Genomic DNA, 11,398 nt, shown 5'->3' on the forward strand with positions numbered 1-11,398 from the left:
AAAAGTCTTTCCATATAAATCCGCCCACTTGTGGAGCCGCCCTCCCTGCTGTCCTCCACGTGGAGCACGAGACTCTGCGCCGCCATGTTGGATTGGTAAGTGACGTCTGATGAGGGTACAATGTGGGGTTAGAAGCTCTGGGTTCTGTTTTTTTCCTGCACTTTGTTTAAATGTTCCAATCAGAATGTGGAATCTTCTGAGATTTCCTATGAATTGTTCTGCTGGGGCGACCTCAATGCTTTGTGTTCAAGAGGAGTCCATGAGAAACCCGATCCACTGCCGACCAATGGGAAGCGTCCATTCCTCTTATCACTGCTGGTGACCCGGAGACTCCCCCCCCCCCCCCCCGCTATATACAGCTCCTTGGTTACCCCCCCCCCCCCGCTATATACAGCTCCTTGGTTACCCCCCCCCCTGCTATATACAGCTCCTGGTAACCCCCCCTGCTATATACAGCTCCTGGTAACCCCCCCTGCTATATACAGCTCCTGGTAACCCCCCCTGCTATATACAGCTCCTTGTAACCCCCCCCCGCTATATACAGCTCCTGGGTCCCCCCCCCTATATACAGCTCCTTGGTACCCCCCCGCTATATACAGCTCCTTGGTACCCCCCCCCGCTATATACAGCTCCTTGGTACCCCCCCCCCGTGCTATATACAGCTCCTTGGTAACCCCCCCCTTGCTATATACAGCTCCTTGGTAACCCCCCCCCCTTGCTATATACAGCTCCTTGGTAACCCCCCCCCCTTGCTATATACAGCTCCTTGGTAACCCCCCCCCCCCTTGCTATATACAGCTCCTTGGTAACACCCCCCCCCCTTGCTATATACAGCTCCTTGGTAACCCCCCCCCCCTTGCTATATACAGCTCCTTGGTAACCCCCCCCCCTTGCTATATACAGCTCCTTGGTAACCCCCCCCCCCTTGCTATATACAGCTCCTTGGTAACCCCCCCCCCTTGCTATATACAGCTCCTTGATAACCCCCCTTGCTATATACAGCTCCTTGATAACCCCCCCCCTTGCTATATACAGCTCCTTGGTAACCCCCCCCCTTGCTATATACAGCTCCTTGATAACCCCCCCCCTTGCTATATACAGCTCCTTGGTAACCCCCCCCTTGCTATATACAGCTCCTTGGTAACCCCCCCTTGCTATATACAGCTCCTTGGTAACCCCCCCCTTGCTATATACAGCTCCTTGGTAACCCCCCCCTTGCTATATACAGCTCCTTGGTAACACCCCCCTTGCTATATACAGCTCCTTGGTAACACCCCCCTTGCTATATACAGCTCCTTGGTAACACCCCCCTTGCTATATACAGCTCCTTGGTAACACCCCCCTTGCTATATACAGCTCCTTGGTAACACCCCCCTTGCTATATACAGCTCCTTGGTAACACCCCCCTTGCTATATACAGCTCCTTGGTAACCCCCCCCCTTGCTATATACAGCTCCTTGGTAACCCCCCCCCTTGCTATATACAGCTCCTTGGTAACCCCCCCTTGCTATATACAGCTCCTTGGTAACCCCCCCTCCCTTGCTATATACAGCTCCTTGGTAACCCCCCCCCCCTTGCTATATACAGCTCCTTGGTAACCCCCCCCCCCCTTGCTATATACAGCTCCTTGGTAACCCCCCCCCCTTGCTATATACAGCTCCTTGGTAACCCCCCCCCCCTTGCTATATACAGCTCCTTGGTAACCCCCCCCCTTGCTATATACAGCTCCTTGGTAACCCCCCCCCTTGCTATATACAGCTCCTTGGTAACCCCCCCCTTGCTATATACAGCTCCTTGGTAACCCCCCCCCTTGCTATATACAGCTCCTTGGTAACCCCCCCCTTGCTATATACAGCTCCTTGGTAACCCCCCCCCTTGCTATATACAGCTCCTTGGTAACCCCCCCCAGCTATGTACAGGAGTTTTAAAGGGGGAAAAAAGCAAAACCTCTCTGCAAAAACACATAAAAAAACGAGGGTTTAAAAAAAGCCACTGCAAAGTGTGCCTGAAAAGTGCAGCCCCCCCCATAGATGTGACCCCCCCCCCCCCAGACCACCACAATCTCTGCGCTCGCTCTGCGTTTCTGCAGCCACACTTGTCGTACATTTACATGCTTTTGTAGCGTCTTTTTAGTTCATTTGTATTTTATTGTATTTGACTAATTTTGTAATGTATTCTGTGCTTAGAAATGCTGTACTTTATATCCACATGAAATCCCCGCCCTGCTCTAAACTAAAAGCTCATCGGAATATTTTCCCTTTTCTTGCATATTCATTGATCCGGCCAACTGTTTAACCCCTTGCTGACCGCCCTGTAGTATCACTGCTGTCTGTCTCCCAGAGGCATGCTGGGACTTGTAGTTCTGCAACAGCTGGTGGCCCCCCAGGTTGCCTCCCCCTGCGTTAAAGGAATGTGTTTTTATTGGTTATATGTTAATAAATGGCGGCTACGGCAATTTTCCCTCCAAATGTCTGTTCTTATATGGTTGGGTAAAGTGGGGCTGTAGTGGTGGGTAATTACTCGGAGGGGGAGGGGTGTTACTATAGTCCTGGAATGTTTTGGTGGATGACAAGTTTGCCGTCGTGCTGTTCTTTAACCCCAGACAAGTTTACAGATTTGGGCATTTCCCAATATGGACACTTTTCTGGGGGGTAAGTGATTTAGGAAGCCCTTTCGGTAGGTCAGTAATGCTAGATTCCAGATTTCTTGGTAGGGTTTATGGTATCTAGTTTGGTTTATTGAATTTCGGTGGAATTGACCCCATCGTTTATTTTATGATCTTTCAATTTTCTAGGAAAAAAAAGCTCAAAGCAATGTGGACCTTCCTTCGGTGGCCCTGCAGCTTCAGCAAATGGTAAGTTTAAAAAAACGCAGGACGAGTTTATGAGCTTTTATCATAACTCGAGTTTCGGGTTTAGCCACATGTTTTTGTGGACCCGAGTTCTTTCATTGCCAAACTGAGTTATGAGCTTTTATCATGACTCAGGGCTTGGGTTGAACCACACGATTTGGTGGTGACCAGGTTCTTGGTGGGGGTCTTGGAGTGAGGTGTTGTGGTTCGGCTGGAAGTGTCTGGCAGTGACTGAGCCCCTGGGGGTGTGGATGGGGTGAGCGAGCCCTCCCTGTGATTCGGTGTCGACAGTGTTGCAGGCCCTGCCCTGTCCTCCCGGAGAGCTTGGTTGGCTCCTTCATTCACATCTTTCTTCAGCTCTCCAAGAAGGTTCCGGTTTCTCAGGAGCTCTTTCTCTGTGAAGAGATACAGGCAGGGCCATGGATTTCACTCTCTGATCCCTCTTGGGGGAGTCTACGGAGAGCTTGGGCAATGCTCTCTCTCTGGAAGTGAAGGGTCAGCTGTTCCAAGATTGTCCAAAATTTTCACTGTGGGTTGTAGTTGGGCCTCTGGACTGGTTGCCGGGCTGTTCTGCAGTGGTGGGCTTGGGGACTGGGTCAATCTCAGTCCTTGCTGGATTGGGGGAGGCGTGCCCACTTCTCCGAGAAGGCCGGGGCTAGATCTGATTCAGACTCCTTGCCCACTGCTCCCGTGCTTCCTGGCAGGTAGTCTAGGCGCTTAACTATGACTTACAATGGGAATGGCGGATTCTCTTAGAACTGTTCATCCTTTCTTCCTGGGAATACGGAGTGTTGCTTTTGGAATGGTTCTTAGTTTTTCTTGGTTGGAGTATGAGGGCACCATATTACAGTCAACAAAGGCTTTGGCCAGGCCAAAATCAATGCTCTCTATTCTTGGGTCAGACTTCAGGTATTGGGTCAGAATCCTTCTCTCCTTATGGGGGGGAAGGGTCATGACACTTGCCGCTCCCACAAAATGGCAAAATACTTCAACAATCTGGCTAACTTCACAGTTTTAATTTGTCAATTTTCGTTTACAAACTTTTGAGTGTAAAAACATTGGTACAAAAAAGTTGTTCTCATATGTCATGAGAGTATATTAAAGAAAATTACAAATATGTTATATTGTCATAATGTATTCAATATTTGAAAGAAATTTTTATTAAATGTTAGTAATATAGCTTTAGTATCGTAAAATATCATCTTTATTGAAGTCTCTGAGAGGTATCATTATTCTGAATTGAAGAAATGATTGGAGTGGTTAAACCATGGGTTCCATTTTTTTATCGTATAAATGATACGTATTGTGTACTGTGAAATATTTTTTTTTCCATGAGATTTATATTATTAATTCTAGTTTTCAAATGTGTTAGAGGCGTCGTTGGTGATTTCCAATGATATGCGATCAACCAGTGTATTGCTACACATATTGTATGGATAAGTCTCATTTGGTGTATAGGTAGCCCAGGGATTGAGAAGAATAATAGGCAGTTTTGGGGAGTGAGTCCAATTATGTTATCGGAGATTTTAGAAGCAAATTTTTCTAGTTTCCATATATTTGAGACTTTCTCACAATCCCAAAAGATGTGAGAATGATCCTGTGGATAAGCAACCTCTAAAACAAGATGGGGATGTTGTGGGGAAAATAGTCAATTTTCTGTGCGTTCCAACCAACACCGTATTCGGCAGTTTTTGCCGCTTATGTTTTCATGTAATTCTAAGGCTTACATTTTATATTGTAGCTGGTGAGATGACCATCAAGGCTGAAGTATGGAAACACTGTGCTGTCTGAGAGTAAACTGAGAGGTATGTATCAAGTTCAGTCTATAAATGCTGTAATCTGTGGGACCTTTAAGTGAAAATTTTTATGTGTGTATTAAGTACCATATCTTGATATGAGGATATTTTGTGACCCTGGAACACATTGAAGCCAGGTTTAACCAGAACAACCATGCAGCAAGCATTTTAGGTTTACAGTGAATGTCTGTATTGCATGAAATGGTTTAGACCTCAGATTTCATTATCTCTGAATAAGCAGGCATGACTCCATTGTAACTTTTTTTTTTTTTTTTTTTTTCCATTAGTTGGAAAGCCAGGAACACTCGAAGCCAAGATGGGAAGGCCAGGAACGCTCAAAGCCAAGATGGGAAGGCCAGGAACGCTCAAAGCCAAGATGGGAAGGCCAGGAACACTCAAAGCCAAGATGGAATCCCTTTTCTGCTCCTGCAGTATTAGCATATGGTAGGTACCATGGCTTGGGTTAGCCACACAATTTTGTGGACCCAAAATGCATACTTGGTTATGAGTTTTCATCATAACTCATTGCTTGGGGTTTAACCACTCAATTTTGTGGACCCAAAAATGAATGTACTTAGTTTTCTTAGGAGTTAGGAAGTAGATGGTCTATAGCGGAGTTATGAGCTTTCCTCATAACTTGCTGCTTGGGTTTAGCCACTCAGTTTTGTGGACCCAAAGCTTTACTATGTATTTCACCACTATAGTCTATAGCTGAGTTATGAATTTTATCATAGCTCTTAAGTTTTGGGCTCAGAACTTCTTGTTCAGTCTGAAGTCTCTTGCTCCTTGGTTGTGGGTTATTGTGGCACGCCGGTCTCTGCGAGTGCACGCACGCCGGTCTCTGCGAGTGCACGCACGCCGGTCTCTGCGAGTGCACGCACGCCGGTCTCTGCGAGTGCACGCACGCCGGTCTCTGCGAGTGCACGCACGCCGGTCTCTGCGAGTGCACGCACGCCGGTCTCTGCGAGTGCACGCACGCCGGTCTCTGCGAGTGCACGCACGCCGGTCTCTGCGAGTGCACGCACGCCGGTCTCTGCGAGTGCACGCACGCCGGTCTCTGCGAGTGCACGCACGCCGGTCTCTGCGAGTGCACGCACGCCGGTCTCTGCGAGTGCACGCACGCCGGTCTCTGCGAGTGCACGCACGCCGGTCTCTGCGAGTGCACGCACGCCGGTCTCTGCGAGTGCACGCACGCCGGTCTCTGCGAGTGCACGCACGCCGGTCTCTGCGAGTGCACGCACGCCGGTCTCTGCGAGTGCACGCACGCCGGTCTCTGCGAGTGCACGCACGCCGGTCTCTGCGAGTGCACGCACGCCGGTCTCTGCGAGTGCACGCACGCCGGTCTCTGCGAGTGCACGCACGCCGGTCTCTGCGAGTGCACGCACGCCGGTCTCTGCGAGTGCACGCACGCCGGTCTCTGCGAGTGCACGCACGCCGGTCTCTGCGAGTGCACGCACGCCGGTCTCTGCGAGTGCACGCACGCCGGTCTCTGCGAGTGCACGCACGCCGGTCTCTGCGAGTGCACGCACGCCGGTCTCTGCGAGTGCACGCACGCCGGTCTCTGCGAGTGCACGCACGCCGGTCTCTGCGAGTGCACGCACGCCGGTCTCTGCGAGTGCACGCACGCCGGTCTCTGCGAGTGCACGCACGCCGGTCTCTGCGAGTGCACGCACGCCGGTCTCTGCGAGTGCACGCACGCCGGTCTCTGCGAGTGCACGCACGCCGGTCTCTGCGAGTGCACGCACGCCGGTCTCTGCGAGTGCACGCACGCCGGTCTCTGCCAGAGGAATAGTCAGGTTCAGGTGATTAGGGGACTCAATTATTTTTACTGGAGTAAGTTTTCAATGAAAACTATTCCTTATTCATAGAAATAATTGCCTAACTGCCCTTTTATTGCTAGAGCAGAATTTAGATGGGACCCCCTCCCAAAGCCCACTTGAGCATTGTTTGTATACAATGCCATTTATAGTTTTTGGCTCGGAGATGTTCAGTCTGAAGTCTCTTGCTCCTTGGTTGTGGGTTATTGTGGCATTCAGGAGCTTTGATGGAGTAGGGCAGGGCAATGCAACACTGCTTCACCCGAGTCTTCTGCCACATTAATTTGCATCTTGTGCTTTACCCTGAAGGTCATTGGTTTCTGCAGGGCTGAGCAGGTATGTTTCTGATCCCTCTTGGGAAAGTCTACAGGGAGCCCCCCCGCTCTCTGGAAGTAAAGGGTCAACTGTTGCAAGACGGTCTTAAATTTCCATTGTGGGTTGTAGTTGGGCCTCTGGACTGGTTGCCAGGCTGTTCTGCAGTGGTGGGCTTGGGGACTGGGTCAATCTCAGTCCTTGCTGGATTGGGGAGGTGTGCCCACTCCTCCGAGAAGGCCGGGGCTAGATCTGATTCAGTCTCCTTGCCCACTGCTCCCGTGCTTCCTGGCAGGTAGTCTAGACTCAACTATGGCTTACAATGGGAATGGCGGATTCTCTTATAACTGTTCATCCTTTCTTCCTGGGAATACGGAGTCTTGCTTTTGGAATGGTTCTTAGTTTTTCTTGGTTGGGGTATGAGGGCACCATATTACAGTCAACAAACGCTTCGGCCAGGCCAAAATCAACGCACCCTATTCTTGGTTCAGACTTAAGGTATGGAGTCAGGATGCCTTATCCCTGAAGGGGAAAAGGTATGACACATGCCGTTCCCACACAATGGGTTTAATCTTTCCGAAAATTTAGTTTTATTGGAATAAATCTGCGAGTTCACGACGGTCTGCAAGTACCTGTGTTTTTGTCTTGAGTATTGGTGTCAGGAAGCTGGTTGTTGGGTAATTTTGGACAGGGTATAATCCCCAATCCTCAATAAATTGGTAGGTATGATGCCCGGCGGGTGTGGAGATGCGACTCGGTGTACATCTTGCGACGTGTATGCGTTCCTCGATTTATTTGATAGAGAGCAGATTTTAGATAGGACCCCCTCCTGTAGCTTTGTATACAAAGCTTGGTAATGCCCACCTTGGAGCAGTGTAGAATGTGGTTGCAGATTTCCCATTGATTGCAGGCTTTGTGGTTCCAACAGAGCAGCGTTCAGACGCAATGCTCGGAATTTTTTTTATATATTTTTTTCTTTTTTTTTTTTTTTTCAAAGTATGTTATTTGATATTTAATGTGTAAATGTTTACTGCTGAATGCTTTATTTTTTGTCAACCATGAAAGCATATTACTGTTTTACAATGCCTTATTGATTGAGTTGATTTGTTATAAGTTGATATTTGGGGGTGGGGCTTAAAGCCCCATATCAGCCTCCTTGTGTTTAATGTTACCTATGTCATTGCAGATCATCAGGATGAGCGGGATGGTTGGCCTCTGGCTAGACATTGCTGTTAAAGTTTGGTAATTTGGTAAGCATCCTATAAAGTTGCTAGAATGTTTAACCTTTGTTTTTGAGATTTCTAGGAAGCTTGGGAAGATCACGGGATGTAAGTGAAGGGAACACTTATTTTGCAGGGGAAAAAAAAGCTTCTTAAAATGCACTTTTTTCTGCAAAAACACAACAAAAACTTATTAATGCACATTTTTGCAGAAAAAAGTGTGTTTGTTTGTGTGTGTTTGTGTGTGTTTGTGTGTGTGTGTTTGTGTGTGTGTGTGTTTGTGTGTGTGTGTTTGTGTGTGTGTGTGTGTGTGTGTTTGTGTGTGTGTGTTTGTGTGTGTGTGTTTGTGTGTGTGTGTGTGTGTGTGTGTGTGTTTTTTTTTGTTTTTGTTTTTATTTCCCTCAAAGCTGAACCTATGCACTGTGTGAACCCAGCCTCATAGCAAGGGAGTCTCCCCCGCTGTCAAAATTGTCAAAATAAAATGAAGCAGGGAGGCTTCCCGCATCCACATAGTGTTTGGATGGAGGAATCTGTTCCTTTTTATTTTTGTTTTTTCATTTTAACCCGCTGGTTGAATGTAAAAAACTGACTCGTGCATTCTGAGATTCAGGGGTAAGTGACCCTGGAACACATTGAAGCCAGGTTTAAACAGAACCATGCAGCAAGCATTTTGGGTACACAGTGAAAGTCTGTATTGTATGACATGGTTGAGATTAGACCTCAGATGTCACTATCTCTGAATACGCAGGCATGACTCCATTGTAAATTTTCTTTTCCATGACTAGTTGGAAGGCCAGGAACACTCGAAGCCAAGATGGGAAGGCCAGGAACGCTCGAAGTAAGATGGAATCCCTTTTCTGCTCCTGCAGTATTGGCATATGGTAGGTACCATGGTTTGGGTTAGCCACACAATTTTGTGGACCCAAAAATGAATACTTGGTTATGCAGGGTTAGGAAGTAGAGAGAATCTATAGCTCAATCATCTGTCTGAGTTATGAGTTTTCATCATAATTCATTATTTGGGTTTAACCACTCAAAATTTTGTGGACCCAAAAATGAACATACTTTTTTGTTAGTGAGTTAGGAAGTAGATGGTCTATAGCGGAGTTATGAGCTTTCCTCATAACTTGCTGCTTGGGTTTAGCCACTCAGTTTTGTAGACCCAAAGCTTTACTATGTATTTCACCACTATAGTCTATAGCTGAGTTATGAATTTTATCATAGCTCTTAAGTTTTGGGCTCAGAACTTCTTGTTGCTTCTTGAAGTCTCTTGCTCCTTGGTTGTGGGTTATTGTGGCATTCAGGAGCTTTGATGGAGTAGGGCAGGGCAATGCAACACTGCTTCACCCGAGTCTCCTGCCTCATTAACTTTGTACTTACCCTGAAGGTCACCAGTTTCAAGGAGTTTTTCTTCAGGGCTGAGCAGGTATGTTTCTGATCCCTCTTGGGAAAGTCTACAGGGAGCCCCCCCGCTCTCTGGAAGTAAAGGGTCAGCTGTTGCAAGACGGTCTTAAATTTCCATTGTGGGTTGTAGTTGGGCCTCTGGACTGGTTGCCAGGCTGTTCTGCAGTGGTGGGCTTGGGGACTGGGTCAATCTCAGTCCTTGCTGGATTGGGGGAGGAGTGCCCACTCCTCCAAGAAGGCCGGGGCTAGATCTGATTCAGTCTCCTTGTCCACTGCTCCCATGCTTCCTGGCAGGTAGTGTAGACTCAACTATGACTTACAATGGGAATGGCGGATTCTCTTATAACTGTTCATCCTTTCTTCCTGGGAATACGGAGTGTTGATCTTGGAATGGTTCTTAGTTTTTCTTGGTTGGGGTATGAGGGCACCATATTACAGTCAACAAACACTTCAGCCAGGCCAAAATTAACGCTCCCTATTCTTGGTTCAGACTTGAGGTATGGAGTCAGGATGCCTTATCCCTGAAGGGAAAAAGGTATGACACATGCCGTTCCCACACAATGTGTTTAATCTTCCCAAAACTTAGTTTATTGGAATAAGTTTGCAAGTTCACGCTGGTCTGCAAGTACATGTGTATTGGTGTCAGGAAGCTGGTTGTTGGGTAATTTGGACCGGGTATAATCCTCAATCCTCAATAAATTGGTAGGGACGATGCCCGGCGGGTGTGGAGATGCGACTCGGTGTACATCTTGTGGCATGTATGCGTTCCTTGATTTATTTAAGAGTGCAGAATTTAGATAGGACCCCCCCTCCCAAAACTCCCACTGTAGCTTTGTATACAAAGCTGGTAATTCCCCATTTGCTGCCCATTAATGCCCACCTTGGAACAGTGTAGAATGTGGTTGCAAATGATTTCCCATTGATTGCAGGCCTGGTGGTCCCAACAGAGCAGTGTTTGTATGTAACCCACTTAGTGAATCGTTCCTTTACTAGAGTGATGATATGGAATGCAGATGATGTGTATTGAAGCCCACTTGAGCATTTGTATAAAATGCCATTAGTTCCCCTTTGCTGCTCATTCATATGCCCAGCCTGGAGCAGTGTAGAATGCATTGCAAATGATTTCCCCCTTATGTATATGCTGTTTGGTCCCAACAGAGCAGGTCGCATAGGCAACGCACATAGTGATTGGCTGCTTTACTAGAGCAGTCTTGTTTATATAAAATGCAATTTGGCTGCCGAAGTGGAAATATGCTTTAAGGATTGCTCATCAATGTTTTATCTCCAACCCTTTTATTGCTCCTTTTTTTTTTTTCAGCACCTGCCTACGTTTGAGTTTGCTCAACTGGAGTTCTTCTAGCAGTGTTGGTGTTGCCAGCAAGGTCAAGATGAACAGCAATCAACCCAAAGATGTCTTCATCGATTTTTACCGGACTGCCTTCCCAATTTCGATCTGTGATGTGCATGAAGATGGAGCCTCTTTCTGATCACTTTAAGGACTGTCCTCTACTATTTATAATATGGAATCATTGTACATGGCTAAAATAAAGGTTGACCTGATTTTCAAACCTAAAATGTCTTCTCAGCTTTTCTTTGTTTTTAATCCTAGATTGCTATAGTTGGCTTTGTTTGCACTTGTGTAGCCATGCCCCTGTAGGGGTTGCTGAATGTTGTGGTTCACCCGTCACCCATTTGGGGAATGATGCAACTTGGGACTTCTATATATATCTATAGATATATAGATATATATATATATATATATATATATATATATATATATATATATATATATATATATATATATATATATATATATATATATATATATATTATATATATACACACTCCAGTATTTACACTCCAGTCTTCTCTCCAGCACACACTCTTGCTTAAGACCTCATATCCTCACTCCTCCAGTACTTCACTTGCTGCAAACCGTTACCCCTCCAGACTAGCACAGCCTGGTTAGGCCTGACACTAGGCCTCAAACTGCCTTTT

The 11,398-nt window shown here is 46.9% G+C and overlaps 1 long non-coding RNA gene across 1 annotated transcript; it reads left to right on the forward strand.

Annotated features, from left to right (window-relative positions):
• The first annotated feature begins 3 nt into the window (after positions 1-3).
• On the forward strand, positions 4-10,975 carry LOC141108744 (uncharacterized). The gene is made up of 7 exons (XR_012236118.1): positions 4-95; positions 2,795-2,854; positions 4,593-4,656; positions 4,935-5,091; positions 7,963-8,026; positions 8,782-8,877; positions 10,719-10,975. It is a non-coding gene; the product is annotated as an uncharacterized lncRNA (long non-coding RNA).
• Positions 10,976-11,398: the final 423 nt, after the last annotated feature.

Source organism: Aquarana catesbeiana, linkage group LG09, assembly GCF_042186555.1.
Source record: "Aquarana catesbeiana isolate 2022-GZ linkage group LG09, ASM4218655v1, whole genome shotgun sequence".
NCBI classification, from domain to species: domain Eukaryota; kingdom Metazoa; phylum Chordata; class Amphibia; order Anura; family Ranidae; genus Aquarana; species Aquarana catesbeiana.